General features: G+C 33.7%; 8 non-coding genes across 8 annotated transcripts; all 8 read right to left on the bottom strand.

Moving 5' to 3' along the window:
* Nucleotides 1-5595: 5595 nt before the first annotated feature.
* TRNAL-UAG (transfer RNA leucine (anticodon UAG)) lies at nucleotides 5596-5677 on the bottom strand. The gene has a single exon. It is a non-coding gene; the product is annotated as a tRNA-Leu (tRNA).
* A 262-nt stretch (nucleotides 5678-5939) lies between these two features.
* On the bottom strand, nucleotides 5940-6021 carry TRNAL-AAG (transfer RNA leucine (anticodon AAG)). Its single transcript has one exon. It is a non-coding gene; the product is annotated as a tRNA-Leu (tRNA).
* A 6362-nt stretch (nucleotides 6022-12383) lies between these two features.
* TRNAL-UAG (transfer RNA leucine (anticodon UAG)) lies at nucleotides 12384-12465 on the bottom strand. Its single transcript has one exon. It is a non-coding gene; the product is annotated as a tRNA-Leu (tRNA).
* Nucleotides 12466-12727: 262 nt separating this feature from the next.
* Nucleotides 12728-12809, bottom strand: TRNAL-AAG (transfer RNA leucine (anticodon AAG)). Its single transcript has one exon. It is a non-coding gene; the product is annotated as a tRNA-Leu (tRNA).
* Nucleotides 12810-14503: 1694 nt separating this feature from the next.
* Nucleotides 14504-14585, bottom strand: TRNAL-UAG (transfer RNA leucine (anticodon UAG)). The gene has a single exon. It is a non-coding gene; the product is annotated as a tRNA-Leu (tRNA).
* A 262-nt stretch (nucleotides 14586-14847) lies between these two features.
* TRNAL-AAG (transfer RNA leucine (anticodon AAG)) lies at nucleotides 14848-14929 on the bottom strand. Its single transcript has one exon. It is a non-coding gene; the product is annotated as a tRNA-Leu (tRNA).
* A 1694-nt stretch (nucleotides 14930-16623) lies between these two features.
* TRNAL-UAG (transfer RNA leucine (anticodon UAG)) lies at nucleotides 16624-16705 on the bottom strand. Its single transcript has one exon. It is a non-coding gene; the product is annotated as a tRNA-Leu (tRNA).
* A 262-nt stretch (nucleotides 16706-16967) lies between these two features.
* On the bottom strand, nucleotides 16968-17049 carry TRNAL-AAG (transfer RNA leucine (anticodon AAG)). The gene has a single exon. It is a non-coding gene; the product is annotated as a tRNA-Leu (tRNA).
* Nucleotides 17050-17063: the final 14 nt, after the last annotated feature.

The raw sequence follows: 17063 nt of genomic DNA, 5'->3' as shown, positions 1-17063 counted from the left end.
ATTAATTACACATGCAAATATAAGTCACCGAGTGTCAAATCAATCCAACCCAATCAATAATGCACATAAAATGTTTTAATATAACACAATAGAATTGTATTTAAAATATACTGTGCACAGTATTAAATTGGAAAGATGCTTTGAAAAAGCCAAAAGAGAGAACATATAAAACATAAACATAAAAATGTGTCCACTATTGAACACAGTAGTATAGCATGTATAATATCACAGACCTGTCTCAGTTAGAAAATGTGATCATTAAGAAACACTGTTGCGCAATTTAACTTGAAACAATGACTATGAGAACAGTGTATAGTCCTCAACAATGTATAGTAATAAGTAAGTTCGGACAGATATCTCAGTTCATCAAGTCCATATATATAAATAATAATAATGAGTAATGTTCTTGTTAAATGATGTTCATGCAGAGGAAAAATAAATATGAATACTTGTTCTCTGAAACATATACGTGTGGCGTCCCACCGTAATGTTACCTGGTGAGTAATAAAAATGGAACCGATAGTCAGATTAACCACACCTCGTGTGGCTGCTGAATAGATAGAAAATATCGAGACCGCTGATCCCTGGTTAATTGACAAAGGGAAAGGTGCGAATACTGAACGCCAGACTGCGCTGGCCTGAGAGATCACCTTATGACGTTCTCACCGGAGATTCCGTCCCATAGATAGTGCTGATGATGGCCGCCAGACCGCGCTGGCCCGAAGGATCGCCTCACACCGCTCTCACCGGCGGACCCGTCCTGAGGCGAGGAGGAGTCAAGCTGGAATTAGACACCTCACGTCGACCCACCGGGTCAGATGGAAACGATGAGGCCGATGTGCTGCAGCGGAGATCGGCTTGCTGTGTCTCATAAGCACCGATCTGAGCTTACGTATCGGTTCAGACCTCTGGATGTCAGACAAGAGGTTTTGCATGTATCAGGTGTCCCAGGTGGGAACAATGAGGAGGAGTCCTAACGCGTTTCGTCACGCCCACGTGACTTTCTCAAAGGTATGACTCCTATGGCCGGGTTCTGATTTATATACCCCTTCCATACAGCACCTGTGTAGTATTTTTAATCACAGTGCAAAGCTGTTCTCAACCTTAGATCTAATTGCGCACAATTGTTATTCGTGCTTTAGCAGATAACCACAGTAATATATGAAAAACAGAACAAATTAGTGATAGTTAAAAACTTGCATTATACTATACATTGTTTTCCAATCTATATCCTAGAATAATGACACTCGGTGGCCTGACCCGATAAAAGTAATAAAAATTTGAAGTAATATAACACTCATAAAAATACATAAAAATATATAGCAATTATAAACACAGAGAGAAAGAGGTAACAAAAATACGAGATAAATAATATAATATACATATATTCTATATGCATTTGAACAGAGATAATTAGATCAAAAGCATTAAAATAAGATCCTGAGTAGTAATATACATTCCTGTACCTAGACAAAAACATTATGTTGTATATAAATATGTATAAATAATGTTATATTCCTACATATGAATCGGACATAACTATACTATTATAAATTAAATTTATACATAAAAATTTGGAGAAAAATTATATTAAAATATAAAATATATATAAATGTATAATTGAATAAAAATTGATATAAAATATCCATATATAGTGTGTTGTAAGCAAAAGAGAAAGGAAAAGGAAAAGGAAAAAAAGCAAACAAAAACGGAGTTTATGGAGACACTAAACAAAATGAAAGGAAGAATGGAGGATGAGGATTATTAACTATATGCTGTGAGTGATAGAAATATTGATAGATCAAAGATCTATATCAATATGTTCATTAAGTCCCTCTGGAACGAGGGTCCCTAACCTGTGTATCCAATAATTTTCTCTCACGCAAAGCTTTCTAAATACAATACTGCGTCCACTAAGATTAAAAGGATATTAACCAACAATTTCTCCATTCTTCATGCTGATCCTCTCCTAAAGAAGTGTATTAATGACATTCCTTCCGTTGTGTTTAAGAAATCTTCCAGTTTGCAGCAGAACTTAGCTCCTAGTTTTTTTGTCGATAAAAGACAAACGGAACATTCAAACAAAGGTTCCTTACAGTGGCTTCCAGAGAAACCTAAAGGGTGCTTTAAATGTGGTCATAATTTCTGTATAACTTGTTCTTTCATCTTAAATAAGACACGACAGTTTGAGGCCACTAATAATGCAGAGGGTGAAACCTTTGAAATACAGTCCTTTATCAATTGCAATAGCACATATGTTATATATGTGCTAATGTGCAATTGTAACAAGAAATATGTAGGTAGAACTACAAGACCACTTAAGGTACGTTTTCTCGAGCATAGACGCAACATTCTGAAGGGTATAACATTATTTATACATATTTATATACAACATAATGTTTTTGTCTAGGTACAGGAATGTATATTACTACTCAGGATCTTATTTTAATGCTTTTGATCTAATTATCTCTGTTCAAATGCATATAGAATATATGTATATTATATTATTTATCTCGTATTTTTGTTACCTCTTTCTCTCTGTGTTTATAATTGCTATATATTTTTATGTATTTTTATGAGTGTTATATTACTTCAAATTTTTATTACTTTTATCGGGTCAGGCCACCGAGTGTCATTATTCTAGGATATAGATTGGAAAACAATGTATAGTATAATGCAAGTTTTTAACTATCACTAATTTGTTCTGTTTTTCATATATTACTGTGGTTATCTGCTAAAGCACGAATAACAATTGTGCGCAATTAGATCTAAGGTTGAGAACAGCTTTGCACTGTGATTAAAAATACTACACAGGTGCTGTATGGAAGGGGTATATAAATCAGAACCCGGCCATAGGAGTCATACCTTTGAGAAAGTCACGTGGGCGTGACGAAACGCGTTAGGACTCCTCCTCATTGTTCCCACCTGGGACACCTGATACATGCAAAACCTCTTGTCTGACATCCAGAGGTCTGAACCGATACGTAAGCTCAGATCGGTGCTTATGAGACACAGCAAGCCGATCTCCGCTGCAGCACATCGGCCTCATCGTTTCCATCTGACCCGGTGGGTCGACGTGAGGTGTCTAATTCCAGCTTGACTCCTCCTCGCCTCAGGACGGGTCCGCCGGTGAGAGCGGTGTGAGGCGATCCTTCGGGCCAGCGCGGTCTGGCGGCCATCATCAGCACTATCTATGGGACGGAATCTCCGGTGAGAACGTCATAAGGTGATCTCTCAGGCCAGCGCAGTCTGGCGTTCAGTATTCGCACCTTTCCCTTTGTCAATTAACCAGGGATCAGCGGTCTCGATATTTTCTATCTATTCAGCAGCCACACGAGGTGTGGTTAATCTGACTATCGGTTCCATTTTTATTACTCACCAGGTAACATTACGGTGGGACGCCACACGTATATGTTTCAGAGAACAAGTATTCATATTTATTTTTCCTCTGCATGAACATCATTTAACAAGAACATTACTCATTATTATTATTTATATATATGGACTTGATGAACTGAGATATCTGTCCGAACTTACTTATTACTATACATTGTTGAGGACTATACACTGTTCTCATAGTCATTGTTTCAAGTTAAATTGCGCAACAGTGTTTCTTAATGATCACATTTTCTAACTGAGACAGGTCTGTGATATTATACATGCTATACTACTGTGTTCAATAGTGGACACATTTTTATGTTTATGTTTTATATGTTCTCTCTTTTGGCTTTTTCAAAGCATCTTTCCAATTTAATACTGTGCACAGTATATTTTAAATACAATTCTATTGTGTTATATTAAAACATTTTATGTGCATTATTGATTGGGTTGGATTGATTTGACACTCGGTGACTTATATTTGCATGTGTAATTAATTGACTAATTGTGCTATATTGTATGCTCTGTTGATCCCAGGCGCTGCTGTATCTTTTTCCTATTTCTTATATACAATTACAAACATACAGAAGTTTGTTTGCAGCAGCGAACGGGAACTAAAGAGATACGATTAAACTGGATACACATGTGCATATTTGCATGTGTATATATTTATATATATATATAAATATATTTAATTTTCCCGTAAAAATTAGCGCCTAGGTTCTTTGTTTTTTTTGCAGGTTACAGTAAAAACATTTTTTTAAATCAATATTTAAAAAGAAGTGTAATGCAAAAAGTGTTTAAATTATGTACAAAACGTTTTGGAAGGTTAAAAAAGTACATAAATTGACATAAAATATCAATGAGAAAGGATATTTTTATTATTCATTTGCTGTTTAGTAGAGAAAAAAACACTTTGACATCAATTACTTATTTTTTCTCAGGGAAAATAATTATGGCGGCAGTAGGTTTTGAACCAATTCCTCCAAAGAATCTGGAACTTTAATCCAGCACCTTAGACACTGCTGATTTTTAGCTAATGCATCTGGATCATATTGATCAGATGTTGAGGAGAAAGGACTTTATTATTATTGATTTTCTTATTAGTGGAGAAAAACACATTGCCATCACTGACTGACATTTTCATAGTAAAATCATTATGGAAGCAGTGGGATTCAGACCCACGCCTCCAGAGAGACTGGAACCTAAATCCAGTGCCTTAGACCGCTCGCCCTTGCTACCCCATGGATACTTTTGACTCAAAGCTCAGAGTTCTGGATCATATAGTTAAGATTACAAGAAAAAAATGTGTAGTTATAAATCAATACTTGAAAAGAAGTGTCATGTTAAAAGTGTTTAAAATACAAAAATTTAAAAAAGGTACAAAATTAGCAGACAATATTAATTAGAAAGGATTTTTTATTATTGACTTGCTGTTTAGTGGAGAAAAACACTTTGACATCAATGACAGTCGTTTTATCTTGAAAATAATTATGACAGCAGTGGAATTTGAACCCATGCCTCCAAACAGACTGGAGCCTTAATGCAGCATCTTAGACCGCTCAGCCACATTTCTACCTTGACTCCATAGCTCATAGTTTATAATTTTACATAATATTTTTGCATTTTGAGAAGACTCTTGAAATTATGATAAACTGTTTTAAAATCTATGGCAGATGATGAACGTTTTAACCTACCAATATTTTATTTTAGCAGCTTAGTGGCCTTAGACCGCTCGGCCATGTTTCCAAATGAACACTCTTAGCTCACAGATCTGGGCCATATAGCTCAGATTACAGTACAAACATTTTTTTTTGTTTTAAATAAATACTTAAAAAGAAGTGTCATACCAAAAGTGTTTAAGTTATGTACAAAATGTTTAGGAAGGTTAAAAAAGTACATAAATTGACATAAAATATTAATGAGAAAGGATTTTTTTATTATTCATTTGCTGTTTAGTAAAGAAAAACACTTTGACATCAATGACTTATTTTTTCTTAGGAAAAATAATTATGGCGGCAGTAGGTTTTGATCCAAAGCCTCCAAAGAAACTGGAACCTTAATCCAGTGCCTTAGACACTGCTGATTTTTAGCTCATGCATCTGGATCATATCAATCAGCTATTGAGGAGAAAAGTCTTTATTATTATTGTTTTTCTTATTAGTGGAGAAAAACATTTTGTCATCACTGACTGATGTTTTCATAGTAAAATCATTATGGCAGCAGTGGGATTTGAACCCACGCCTCCAGAGAGACTGGAGCCTAAATCCAGCACCTTAGACCACTCGGCCATGCTACCACATGAACCTGTCTGACTGAATGCTCACAGTTCTGGATCATACAGTTGAGATTACAGGAAAAAAATGTGTTGTTTTAACTCAATACTTGAAAAGAAGTGTCATGTTACAAGTATTTAAAATACAAAAAGTTAAGGAAGCATAAAAAAGGTACAAAATTAGTAGACAATATTAATGAGTAAGGATTTTTTATTATTGATTTGCTGTTTAGTAGAGTAAAACAGTTTGACATCAATAAATGTCATTTTCTCTTGAAAATAATTATGGCAGTAGTGGGATTTGAACCCACGCCTCCAAAGAGACTGGAGCCTTAATCCAGCACCTTAGACCGCTCGGCCATGCTACCACATATCTATTTTAGCTCTAAAGGTCATAGTTTATTATTTTACATATTATTTTAAAATTTGAGAAGACTCTTGAAATTGTGATAAACTGTTTTAAATCTAGGACAGATGATGAACTTTTCAACCTTCCAATATTTTACTTTAGCAACTTAGTGGCCTTAGACCGCTCGGCCATGGTACCACCTGGACACTATTAGCTCACAGATCTGGGTCATATAGCTCAGGTTACAGTAAAAACATTTTTTTAAATCAATATTTAAAAAGAAGTGTAATGCAAAAAGTGTTTAAATTATTTACAAAACGTTTTGGAAGGTTAAAAAAGTACATAAATTGACATAAAATATCAATGAGAAAGGATATTTTTATTATTCATTTGCTGTTTAGTAGAGAAAAAACACTTTGACATCAATTACTTATTTTTTCTGAGGGAAAATAATTATGGCGGCAGTAGGTTTTGAACCAATTCCTCCAAAGAATCTGGAACTTTAATCCAGCACCTTAGACACTGCTGATTTTTAGCTAATGCATCTGGATCATATTGATCAGATGTTGAGGAGAAAGGACTTTATTATTATTGATTTTCTTATTAGTGGAGAAAAACACATTGCCATCACTGACTGACATTTTCATAGTAAAATCATTATGGAAGCAGTGGGATTCAGACCCACGCCTCCAGAGAGACTGGAACCTAAATCCAGTGCCTTAGACCGCTCGCCCTTGCTACCCCATGGATACTTTTGACTCAAAGCTCAGAGTTCTGGATCATATAGTTAAGATTACAAGAAAAAATTGTGTAGTTATAAATCAATACTTGAAAAGAAGTGTCATGTTAAAAGTGTTTAAAAAATTTAAAAAAGGTACAAAATTAGCAGACAATATTAATTAGAAAGGATTTTTTATTATTGACTTGCTGTTTAGTGGAGAAAAACACTTTGAAATCAATGACAGTCGTTTTATCTTGAAAATAATTATGACAGCAGTGTAATTTGAACCCATGCCTCCAAACAGACTGGAGCCTTAATGCAGCATCTTAGACCGCTCAGCCACATTTCTACCTTGACTCCATAGCTCATAGTTTATAACTTTACATATTATTTTTACATTTTGAGAAGACTCTTGAAATTATGATACACTGTTTTAAAATCTAGGGCAGATGATGAACTTTTTAACCTACCAATATTTTATTTTAGCAGCTTAGTGGCCTTAGACCGCTCGGCCATGGTACCAAATGAACACTCTTAGCTCACAGATCTGGGCCATATAGCACAGATTACAGTACAAACATTTTTTTTTGTTTTAAATAAATACTTAAAAAGAAGTGTCATACCAAAAGTGTTTAAGTTATGTACAAAATGTTTTGGAAGGTTAAAAAAGTACATCAATTGACATAAAATATTAATGAGAAAGGATTTTTTTATTATCCATTTGCTGTTTAGTAAAGAAAAACACTTTGACATCAATGACTTATTTTTTCTTAGGAAAAATAATTATGGCGGCAGTAGGTTTTGATCCAAAGCCTCCAAAGATTCAATATTTAAAAAGAAGTGTAATGCAAAAAGTGTTTAAATTATGAACAAAACGTTTTGGAAGGTTAAAAAAAGTACATAAATTGACATAAAATATCAATGAGAAAGGATATTTTTATTATTCATTTGCTGTTTAGTAGAGAAAAAACACTTTGACATCAATTACTTATTTTTTCTCAGGGAAAATAATTATGGCGGCAGTAGGTTTTGAACCAATTCCTCCAAAGAATCTGGAACTTTAATCCAGCACCTTAGACACTGCTGATTTTTAGCTAATGCATCTGGATCATATTGATCAGATGTTGAGGAGAAAGGACTTTATTATTATTGATTTTCTTATTAGTGGAGAAAAACACATTGCCATCACTGACTGACATTTTCATAGTAAAATCATTATGGAAGCAGTGGGATTCAGACCCACACCTCCAGAGAGACTGGAACCTAAATCCAGTGCCTTAGACCACTCGCCCTTGCTACCCCATGGATACTTTTGACTCAAAGCTCAGAGTTCTGGATCATATAGTTAAGATTACAAGAAAAAATTGTGTAGTTATAAATCAATACTTGAAAAGAAGTGTCATGTTAAAAGTGTTTAAAATACAAAAATTTAAAAAAGGTACAAAATTAGCAGACAATATTAATTAGAAAGGATTTTTTATTATTGACTTGCTGTTTAGTGGAGAAAAACACTTTGACATCAATGACAGTCGTTTTATCTTGAAAATAATTATGACAGCAGTGGAATTTGAACCCATGCCTCCAAACAGACTGGAGCCTTAATGCAGCATCTTAGACCGCTCAGCCACATTTCTACCTTGACTCCATAGCTCATAGTTTATAATTTTACATATTATTTTTACATTTTGAGAAGACTCTTGAAATTATGATAAACTGTTTTAAAATCTAGGGCAGATGATGAACTTTTTAACCTACCAATATTTTATTTTAGCAGCTTAGTGGCCTTAGACCGCTCGGCCATGGTACCAAATGAACACTCTTAGCTCACAGATCTGGGCCATATAGCACAGATTACAGTACAAACATTTTTTTTGTTTTAAATAAATACTTAAAAAGAAGTGTCATACCAAAAGTGTTTAAGTTATGTACAAAATGTTTTGGAAGGTTAAAAAAGTACATCAATTGACATAAAATATTAATGAGAAAGGATTTTTTTTATTATTCATTTGCTGTTTAGTAGAGAAAAAACACTTTGACATCAATTACTTATTTTTTCTCAGGGAAAATAATTATGGCGGCAGTAGGTTTTGAACCAATTCCTCCAAAGAATCTGGAACTTTAATGCAGCACCTTAGACACTGCTGATTTTTAGCTAATGCATCTGGATCATATTGATCAGATGTTGAGGAGAAAGGACTTTATTATTATTGATTTTCTTATTAGTGGAGAAAAACACATTGCTATCACTGACTGACATTTTCATAGTAAAATCATTATGGAAGCAGTGGGATTCAGACCCACGCTTCCAGAGAGACTGGAACCTAAATCCAGTGCCTTAGACCGCTCACCCTTGCTACCCCATGGATACTTTTGACTCAAAGCTCAGAGTTCTGGATCATATAGTTAAGATTACAAGAAAAAATTGTGTAGTTATAAATCAATACTTGAAAAGAAGTGTCATGTTAAAAGTGTTTAAAAAATTTAAAAAAGGTACAAAATTAGCAGACAATATTAATTAGAAAGGATTTTTTATTATTGACTTGCTGTTTAGTGGAGAAAAACACTTTGACATCAATGACAGTCGTTTTATCTTGAAAATAATTATGACAGCAGTGTAATTTGAACCCATGCCTCCAAACAGACTGGAGCCTTAATGCAGCATCTTAGACCGCTCAGCCACATTTCTACCTTGACTCCATAGCTCATAGTTTATAACTTTACATATTATTTTTACATTTTGAGAAGACTCTTGAAATTATGATACACTGTTTTAAAATCTAGGGCAGATGATGAACTTTTTAACCTACCAATATTTTATTTTAGCAGCTTAGTGGCCTTAGACCGCTCGGCCATGGTACCAAATGAACACTCTTAGCTCACAGATCTGGGCCATATAGCACAGATTACAGTACAAACATTTTTTTTTGTTTTAAATAAATACTTAAAAAGAAGTGTCATACCAAAAGTGTTTAAGTTATGTACAAAATGTTTTGGAAGGTTAAAAAAGTACATCAATTGACATAAAATATTAATGAGAAAGGATTTTTTTATTATCCATTTGCTGTTTAGTAAAGAAAAACACTTTGACATCAATGACTTATTTTTTCTTAGGAAAAATAATTATGGCGGCAGTAGGTTTTGATCCAAAGCCTCCAAAGATTCAATATTTAAAAAGAAGTGTAATGCAAAAAGTGTTTAAATTATGAACAAAACGTTTTGGAAGGTTAAAAAAAGTACATAAATTGACATAAAATATCAATGAGAAAGGATATTTTTATTATTCATTTGCTGTTTAGTAGAGAAAAAACACTTTGACATCAATTACTTATTTTTTCTCAGGGAAAATAATTATGGCGGCAGTAGGTTTTGAACCAATTCCTCCAAAGAATCTGGAACTTTAATCCAGCACCTTAGACACTGCTGATTTTTAGCTAATGCATCTGGATCATATTGATCAGATGTTGAGGAGAAAGGACTTTATTATTATTGATTTTCTTATTAGTGGAGAAAAACACATTGCCATCACTGACTGACATTTTCATAGTAAAATCATTATGGAAGCAGTGGGATTCAGACCCACACCTCCAGAGAGACTGGAACCTAAATCCAGTGCCTTAGACCACTCGCCCTTGCTACCCCATGGATACTTTTGACTCAAAGCTCAGAGTTCTGGATCATATAGTTAAGATTACAAGAAAAAATTGTGTAGTTATAAATCAATACTTGAAAAGAAGAGTCATGTTAAAAGTGTTTAAAATACAAAAATTTAAAAAAGGTACAAAATTAGCAGACAATATTAATTAGAAAGGATTTTTTATTATTGACTTGCTGTTTAGTGGAGAAAAACACTTTGACATCAATGACAGTCGTTTTATCTTGAAAATAATTATGACAGCAGTGGAATTTGAACCCATGCCTCCAAACAGACTGGAGCCTTAATGCAGCATCTTAGACCGCTCAGCCACATTTCTACCTTGACTCCATAGCTCATAGTTTATAATTTTACATATTATTTTTACATTTTGAGAAGACTCTTGAAATTATGATAAACTGTTTTAAAATCTAGGGCAGATGATGAACTTTTTAACCTACCAATATTTTATTTTAGCAGCTTAGTGGCCTTAGACCGCTCGGCCATGGTACCAAATGAACACTCTTAGCTCACAGATCTGGGCCATATAGCACAGATTACAGTACAAACATTTTTTTTGTTTTAAATAAATACTTAAAAAGAAGTGTCATACCAAAAGTGTTTAAGTTATGTACAAAATGTTTTGGAAGGTTAAAAAAGTACATCAATTGACATAAAATATTAATGAGAAAGGATTTTTTTATTATTCATTTGCTGTTTAGTAGAGAAAAAACACTTTGACATCAATTACTTATTTTTTCTCAGGGAAAATAATTATGGCGGCAGTAGGTTTTGAACCAATTCCTCCAAAGAATCTGGAACTTTAATGCAGCACCTTAGACACTGCTGATTTTTAGCTAATGCATCTGGATCATATTGATCAGATGTTGAGGAGAAAGGACTTTATTATTATTGATTTTCTTATTAGTGGAGAAAAACACATTGCTATCACTGACTGACATTTTCATAGTAAAATCATTATGGAAGCAGTGGGATTCAGACCCACGCTTCCAGAGAGACTGGAACCTAAATCCAGTGCCTTAGACTGCTCACCCTTGCTACCCCATGGATACTTTTGACTCAAAGCTCAGAGTTCTGGATCATATAGTTAAGATTACAAGAAAAAATTGTGTAGTTATAAATCAATACTTGAAAAGAAGTGTCATGTTAAAAGTGTTTAAAAAATTTAAAAAAGGTACAAAATTAGCAGACAATATTAATTAGAAAGGATTTTTTATTATTGACTTGCTGTTTAGTGGAGAAAAACACTTTGACATCAATGACAGTCGTTTTATCTTGAAAATAATTATGACAGCAGTGTAATTTGAACCCATGCCTCCAAACAGACTGGAGCCTTAATGCAGCATCTTAAACCGATCAGCCACATTTCTACCTTGACTCCATAGCTCATAGTTTATAATTTTACATATTATTTTTACATTTTGAGAAGACTCTTGAAATTATGATACACTGTTTTAAAATCTAGGGCAGATGATGAACTTTTTAACCTACCAATATTTTATTTTAGCAGCTTAGTGGCCTTAGACCGCTCGGCCATGGTACCAAATGAACACTCTTAGCTCACAGATCTGGGCCATATAGCACAGATAACAGTACAAACATTTTTTTTGTTTTAAATAAATACTTAAAAAGAAGTGTCATACCAAAAGTGTTTAAGTTATGTACAAAATGTTTTGGAAGGTTAAAAAAGTACATCAATTGACATAAAATATTAATGAGAAAGGATTTTTTTATTATTCATTTGCTGTTTAGTAAAGAAAAACACTTTGACATCAATTACTTATTTTTTCTTAGGAAAAATAATTATGGCGGCAGTAGGTTTTGATCCAAAGCCTCCAAAGAAACTGGAACCTTAATCCAGCACCTTAGACACTGCTGATTTTTAGCTCATGCATCTGGATCATATCAATCAGCTATTGAGGAGAAAAGTCTTTATTATTATTGTTTTTCTTATTAGTGGAGAAAAACATTTTGTCATCACTGGCATATTTTCATAGTAAAATCATTATGGCAGCAGTGGGTTTTGAACCCACGCCTCCAGAGAGACTGGAGCCTAAATCCAGCACCTTAGACCGCTCGGCCATGCTACCACATGGACCTGTTTGACCGAATGCTCACAGTTCTGGATCATACAGTTGAGATTACAGGGAAAAAATGTGTTGTTTTAAATCAATACTTGAAAAGAAGTCTCATGTTACAAGTATTTAAAATACAAAAAGTTAAGGAAGCATAAAAAAGGTACAAAATTAGTAGACAATATTAATGAGTAAGGATTTTTTATTATTGATTTGCTGTTTAGTAGAGTAAAACAGTTTGACATCAATAAATGTCATTTTCTCTTGAAAATAATTATGGCAGCAGTGGGATTTGAACCCACGCCTCCAAAGAGACTGGAGCCTTAATCCAGCGCCTTAGACCGCTCGGCCATGCTACCACATATCTATTTTGGCTCCAAAGGTCATAGTTTATTATTTTACATATTATTTTTAAAGTTTGAGAAGACTCTTGAAATTGTGATAAACTGTTTTAAAATCTAGGACAGATGATGAACTTTTCAACCTTCCATAATTTTACTTTAGCAACTTAGTGGCCTTAGACCGCTCGACCATGGTACCACATGGACACTCTTAGCTCACAGATCTGGGTCATATAACTCAGGTTACAGTAAAAACATTTTTTTAAATCAATATTTAAAAAGAAGTGTAATGCAAAAAGTGTTTAAATTATGTACAAAATGTTTTGGAAGGTTAAAAAAGTACATAAATTGACATAAAATATCAATGAGAAAGGATATTTTTATTATTCATTTGCTGTTTAGTAGAGAAAAAACACTTTGACATCAATTACTTATTTTTTCTCAGGGAAAATAATTATGGCGGCAGTAGGTTTTGAACCAATTCCTCCAAAGAATCTGGAACTTTAATGCAGCACCTTAGACACTGCTGATTTTTAGCTAATGCATCTGGATCATATTGATCAGATGTTGAGGAGAAAGGACTTTATTATTATTGATTTTCTTATTAGTGGAGAAAAACACATTGCTATCACTGACTGACATTTTCATAGTAAAATCATTATGGAAGCAGTGGGATTCAGACCCACGCCTCCAGAGAGACTGGAACCTAAATCCAGTGCCTTAGACCGCTCACCCTTGCTACCCCATGGATACTTTTGACTCAAAGCTCAGAGTTCTGGATCATATAGTTAAGATTACAAGAAAAAATTGTGTAGTTATAAATCAATACTTGAAAAGAAGTGTCATGTTAAAAGTGTTTAAAAAATTTAAAAAAGGTACAAAATTAGCAGACAATATTAATTAGAAAGGATTTTTTATTATTGACTTGCTGTTTAGTGGAGAAAAACACTTTGACATCAATGACAGTCGTTTTATCTTGAAAATAATTATGACAGCAGTGTAATTTGAACCCATGCCTCCAAACAGACTGGAGCCTTAATGCAGCATCTTAGACCGATCAGCCACATTTCTACCTTGACTCCATAGCTCATAGTTTATAATTTTACATATTATTTTTACATTTTGAGAAGACTCTTGAAATTATGATACACTGTTTTAAAATCTAGGGCAGATGATGAACTTTTTAACCTACCAATATTTTATTTTAGCAGCTTAGTGGCCTTAGACCGCTCGGCCATGGTACCAAATGAACACTCTTAGCTCACAGATCTGGGCCATATAGCACAGATTACAGTACAAACATTTTTTTTGTTTTAAATAAATACTTAAAAAGAAGTGTCATACCAAAAGTGTTTAAGTTATGTACAAAATGTTTTGGAAGGTTAAAAAAGTACATCAATTGACATAAAATATTAATGAGAAAGGATTTTTTTATTATCCATTTGCTGTTTAGTAAAGAGAAACACTTTGACATCAATGACTTATTTTTTCTTAGGAAAAATAATTATGGCGGCAGTAGGTTTTGATCCAAAGCCTCCAAAGAAACTGGAACCTTAATCCAGCACCTTAGACACTGCTGATTTTTTAGCTCGTGCATCTGGATCATATCAATCAGCTATTGAGGAGAAAAGTCTTTATTATTATTGTTTTTCTTATTAGTGGAGAAAAACATTTTGTTTTCACTGACTGATGTTTTCATAGTAAAATCATTATGGCAGCAGTGGGATTTGAACCCACGCCTCCAGAGAGCCTGGAGCCTAAATCCAGCACCTTAGACAGCTCGGCCATGCTACCACATGGACCTGTCTGACTGAATGCTCACAGTTCTGGATCATACAGTTGAGATTACAGGAAAAAAATGTGTTGTTTTAAATCAATACTTGAAAAGAAATGTCATGTTACAAGTATTTAAAATACAAAAAGTTAAGGAAGCATAAAAAAGGTACAAAATTAGTAGACAATATTAATGAGTAAGGATTTTTTATTATTGATTTGCTGTTTAGTAGAGTAAAACAGTTTGACATCAAGAAATGTCATTTTCTCTTGAAAATAATTATGGCAGCAGTGGGATTTGAACCCACACCTCCAAAGAGACTGGAGCCTTAATCCAGCGCCTTAGACCGCTCGGCCATGCTACCACATATCTATTTTGGCTCCAAAGGTCATAGTTTATTATTTTACATATTATTTTTAAAGTTTGAGAAGACTCTTGAAATTGTGATAAACTGTTTTAAAATCTAGGACAGATGATGAACTTTTCAACCTTCCAATATTTTACTTTAGCAACTTAGTGGCTTTAGACCTCTCGGCCATGGTACCACATGGACACTCTTAGCTCACAGATCTGGGTCATATAGCTCAGGTTACAGTAAAAACATTTTTTTAAATCAATATTTAAAAAGAAGTGTAATGCAAAAAGTGTTTAAATTATGTACAAAACGTTTTGGAAGGTTAAAAAAGTACATAAATTGACATAAAATATCAATGAAAAAGGATATTTTTATTATTCATTTGCTGTTTAGTAGAGAAAAAACACTTTGACATCAATTACTTATTTTTTCTCAGGGAAAATAATTATGGCGGCAGTAGGTTTTGAACCAATTCCTCCAAAGAATCTGGAACTTTAATGCAGCACCTTAGACACTGCTGATTTTTAGCTAATGCATCTGGATCATATTGATCAGATGTTGAGGAGAAAGGACTTTATTATTATTGATTTTCTTATTAGTGGAGAAAAACACATTGCTATCACTGACTGACATTTTCATAGTAAAATCATTATGGAAGCAGTGGGATTCAGACCCACGCCTCCAGAGAGACTGGAACCTAAATCCAGTGCCTTAGACCGCTCACCCTTGCTACCCCATGGATACTTTTGACTCAAAGCTCAGAGTTCTGGATCATATAGTTAAGATTACAAGAAAAAATTGTGTAGTTATAAATCAATACTTGAAAAGAAGTGTCATGTTAAAAGTGTTTAAAAAATTTAAAAAAGGTACAAAATTAGCAGACAATATTAATTAGAAAGGATTTTTTATTATTGACTTGCTGTTTAGTGGAGAAAAACACTTTGACATCAATGACAGTCGTTTTATCTTGAAAATAATTATGACAGCAGTGTAATTTGAACCCATGCCTCCAAACAGACTGGAGTCTTAATGCAGCATCTTAGACCGCTCAGACACATTTCTACCTTGACTCCATAGCTCATAGTTTATAATTTTACATATTATTTTTACATTTTGAGAAGACTCTTGAAATTATGATAAACTGTTTTAAAATCTAGGGCAGATGATGAACTTTTTAACCTACCAATATTTTATTTTAGCAGTTTAGTGGCCTTAGACCGCTCGACCATGGTACCAAATGAACACTCTTAGCTCACAGATCTGGGCCATATAGCACAGATTACAGTACAAACATTTTTTTTTGTTTTAAATAAATACTTAAAAAGAAGTGTCATACCAAAAGTGTTTAAGTTATGTACAAAATGTTTTGGAAGGATAAAAAAGTACATCAATTGACATAAAATATTAATGAGAAAGGATTTTTTTATTATTCATTTGCTGTTTAGTAAAGAAAAACACTTTGACATCAATGACTTATTTTTTCTTAGGAAAAATAATTATGGCGGCAGTAGGTTTTGATCCAAAGCCTCCAAAGAAACTGGAACCTTAATCCAGCGCCTTAGACACTGCTGATTTTTAGCTCATGCATCTGGATCATATCAATCAGCTATTGAGGAGAAAAGTCTTTATTATTATTGTTTTTCTTATTAGTGGAGAAAAACATTTTGTCATCACTGACTGATGTTTTCATAGTAAAATCATTATGGCAGCAGTGGGATTTGAACCCACGCCTCCAGAGAGACTGGAGCCTAAATCCAGCGCCTTAGACTGCTCGGCCATGCTACCACATGGACCTGTTTGACTGAATGCTCACAGTTCTGGATCATACAGTTGAGATTACAGGAAAAAAATGTGTTGTTTTAAATCAATACTTGAAAAGAAGTGTCATGTTACAAGTATTTAAAATACAAAAAGTTAAGGAAGCATAAAAAAGGTACAAAATTAGTAGACAATATTAATGAGTAAGGATTTTTTATTATTGATTTGCTGTTTAGTAGAGTAAAACAGTTTGACATCAATAAATGTCATTTTCTCTTAAAAATAATTATGGCAGCAGTGGGATTTGAACCCACGCCTCCAAAGAGACTGGAGCCTTAATCCAGCGCCTTAGACCGCTCGGCCATGCTACCACATATCTATTTTG

The sequence above is a fragment of the Pseudophryne corroboree genome, chromosome 3, assembly GCF_028390025.1.
Source record: "Pseudophryne corroboree isolate aPseCor3 chromosome 3, aPseCor3.hap2, whole genome shotgun sequence".
NCBI lineage: Eukaryota > Metazoa > Chordata > Amphibia > Anura > Myobatrachidae > Pseudophryne > Pseudophryne corroboree.
This window is presented reverse-complemented; position numbering and strand designations above follow the sequence as displayed.